Genomic DNA, 3,558 nt, shown 5'->3' with positions numbered 1-3,558 from the left:
CAGATTCGTCATCACTTTCTCAGAGATCATGTGTTGAAGGAAGACATTGATATCATTCACGTCAACACTGAAGAGCAATTGGCATATATCTTCATGAAGCCCTTGGATGAGAAAAGGTTTTGCAAGCTGCGGTGTGAGCTAAATATCTTAGAGTCCTCGAATGTCCTGTGAATGGACACACATCCTAACGCTTATGCATATTGATGACTTAGGTGCGCAACACTTGAAGTAACATATATCTTCAACTCATGAAGATTTACCCTCTGAGTGTGAATACTTTAATGTGGAAATTGACTTTGGAGCGCCACGATAATTGTGCGTCGTGTCTGGGTCTAATATTTCCTATACGATGGGTAACGCCACCACCAACCTATCTTAACGATTCTCATTTGGTGTCATGATTGCATTATCTTCATAATTGGTTTGTCTTCGACATTGGTTTGAAAACGGTGCGGCTCACGACGAATGACAGTGAACTTTTTTGTGTGTGTTTTTCTAAACCGCTCATCGGAATGAAGCAAATGATACACCATTGGAAAGATGTCGTTGAGGCGCATCTTTTTCATATCTATTATTTTTTCTAATTCGCTACGGTTTAAGAGCAGTTATAAATTTACTAAATCACGGAATTCTTTTTTTGATTTTTTTTCAATTTTCGGTAGTGTTTTCGCTCCAGCTTTTGAACCATTTGTCGAAACGAGGCATATGATACGTCATTGGAAAGCTATGAACGAGGCGCAAATTTCATATGTTGAAATGTTTTTGGGATTCCTCACGGTTTTTAGTTAATTTTGAAAATCGTGTGGCTGATGATGAGAGGCAGCGGCCGTTTTTCACAAAAAAAATATAAACCGCTGATTGGAATGATTCAAATTATACGCTGTTGGAAAGATATCGATGATGCGCAACTTTTTCATGTAGAACACTCTATCTGATTCTTTACGGAATAAGAGCAATTTTGATTTTAACGAAATGCGGACACTGTTTTTTCGCGACACCAACATAGTCGTTTGTACTGCATCAGACAACGAACCGCACTACTTTGATCTAAAAACAACACTTCATCAGACGAAGAAGTGCACTGCATCATTTATTTTTTGTGGGACATAAATTTTCCCAAACGAGGTAGCAAACCGCACTTCTTTAGGCTAGAACCCGCACTTCATCAGACGGACAAGTGCACTGCATGATTTCTTTTTTGCGGGACGTAAATTTTCCCAAACGAGGTGGAGTGAACTTCATGTTAAGCATTGGTGAACTGCAATACTATGAAAAGTGAACCTCGAGACTAACCCGCACTTCATCAGACGAACAAGTACATTGCATGATTTCTTTTTTGTGGGACATAAATTTTTCCCAAACGAGGTGGAGTGCACTTAATATCAAGTGTTGGTGAACCACAGTACTATCAAAAATTTAACCTCGAGACTACCGTAAACGGGCCGTGACACTACCGAAAGTGAACCGCTTAAGTTTTTCGAAACTCAATTTTTTTATGTGCGTAGACCGAGCGAGTGGACCGTGGGGATTGAACAAGTGAACTACATATAATGAAGAGCAAGCTTCTTTGAGATATATATATTTCCTATTTACCAAGCAAACCACGGAGGAGTACTATAACAAACTACATGAGACAACAAAGTGAGCTTCAAAGCCACATCTATCTGATAAAGACACTATGTTTCTTCCTTATTGAATGCAGTGAACCACAAGACTCCTCGAAGTGGGCTGCATCAATCCATTTTTTCTCTTGAAAATGAACCATTCATGCTTGTTGAAATGAACTTCTCAACATTTTTTTACACACAATACATCATATCCCAACCAGATACATTCGAATAGACACGCCAAAAAACCACAAACAGGGGACTAAACTACATGCTCGCTTGCTCCGAGCTGCATGCCGCACACGAGGGGGTCGACTGCACTACAGTCACATGGCCGGTGAACCACACGATGTGGACCGGCGAGTTGCACGACATGTCGGGGGAGAGCTCGCCGATGGACGCCTCGCAAAATATGAAAAAGCAACAAAAGATGTCCTGAACTTCAACCGTGTCGTAGCCACACCGCATCTTCTGTTGTTGGGAAGAAGAGAACCACAACGGATCTTAGTGAGCTGCAAAACAAAATTCAATGAGCTACAAAAAAAAAATCAAAGGAGCTGAAAATAAGGGGAGAGGCGGGAGAGAAGGGGGGAGGGGCACATCTTGAACTTGGATCCGGCGCGGGATCCATGGATCCATGGCTGGGGTCACCAGACCCAGCAGCATGGGTCGGGGGCGGGGGCTCTGTTAGAGGTGTCGGGCGGCGCTGAGGAGGTTGCAGTGTCGCTGGAGCCAGGGATCCCGCCGGCCGGCGTTCAAGAGGGGCACTGCAAGGAGCTAGGCCCGGGCGGCGCGATGGGCTTGGGGAGGGAGCTTGCGTGGCACCGATCAAGGGTGGTTCGAATCCATCGGCAAGGAAGGGGCACCACCGCACAGATCCGGGCTCGGGGTGGTGGTGCCTGTCCAAGGATGCCGTAGGAAGGTGGCCGGCGTGGCTGGCTACGGGGAAGGATGTGATGCGACGCGCACGAGGGAGGAGGTGGTGCGGCGGCGCGGGGGAGAAGGTGGTGCGGCGGCGCTGGGGGAGAAGGTGGTGCGGCGACGCTGGGGGAGAAGGTGGTGCGGCGGCGCGAGGCAGAGGAGGTGCTGCGGCGGTGCGGGAGGGAGGAGGTGGTCCGACGGCGCGGTGGGTGGGAGTAGGTGGTGTGGCGGCACGTGGGGAGGGGGACTTGGTGCGGCGGCGTGGGGAGGTCCCGGCTGGGAAGGAGAAGTCGTGGGAGAGAGAGAGAGGATAAAGGTGGGGTGGGTTTTTTTTGCCAGCGTAGTTCGCTCCTATCCATTCCTGGGTTAGTTAGTAGCTATTGTGTTAGCAGAATAAGGTTTACTATTAGCAGAATAAGAGTCTTAACGGTGTTAGCAGAATAGATCCACCCTCTCTCTCTCTATATATATATATAGTGTGTGTTCTGTCCTCTACAGCATTCACTTATAGCTATGTCTTCAAGTTGCCATTTTCTGCGCTAAGGGAATGTGATCGGACCCTAACCCTTTCTATGCTTATCCATCAAACTCTCTCTATTTCTTCATATGCATTCTGTTGACACGTGTCGAATGTCTTCATTGTGGCATTGTCAGCTGAAGATACAGAGACACACATTTAAACTTGCTTTTATTATCTCTATCCCTTTTGCCTGAATATCAGAGAAGCCGGAACGACCACCCGACAAACCAGGCGCGCGTGGGGTCGTGGCTCAACCTTCAATAAGTTGCATGTTTGCCACGTGTCCTTCAGATGAGAACCGACAGGGGCACCTGAGTAATTGCACTGCACCGTCCCTCCTCCTTATAAATACTTCACCCCCTTGCGGTCATTCTCTCTTCTCCCCTTGCCGTCTCGCTCAAACCCTAGCGCCACCTCTATCTTCCGTCGTCGCCGGAGACGAAGCGCTTCGCTGTCGCGACCTCTCCAATGCCATCTTCACGCCGGCCGCAGACTTCTTCCTCCCACCTT

At 47.5% G+C, this 3,558-nt stretch overlaps 1 long non-coding RNA gene across 1 annotated transcript; it reads right to left on the bottom strand.

Moving 5' to 3' along the window:
- Nucleotides 1-1,771: 1,771 nt before the first annotated feature.
- Nucleotides 1,772-2,871, bottom strand: LOC125541593. Its single transcript, XR_007297597.1, has 2 exons — nucleotides 2,208-2,871; nucleotides 1,772-2,119 (listed from the first exon to the last, which is right to left on the bottom strand). It is a non-coding gene; the product is annotated as an uncharacterized LOC125541593 (long non-coding RNA).
- Nucleotides 2,872-3,558: the final 687 nt, after the last annotated feature.

The sequence above is a fragment of the Triticum urartu genome, chromosome 2, assembly GCF_003073215.2.
Source record: "Triticum urartu cultivar G1812 chromosome 2, Tu2.1, whole genome shotgun sequence".
Taxonomy (NCBI): domain Eukaryota; kingdom Viridiplantae; phylum Streptophyta; class Magnoliopsida; order Poales; family Poaceae; genus Triticum; species Triticum urartu.
Note: the sequence above shows the minus strand (reverse complement) of the source record. Positions and strands in the feature narration are given on the sequence as shown.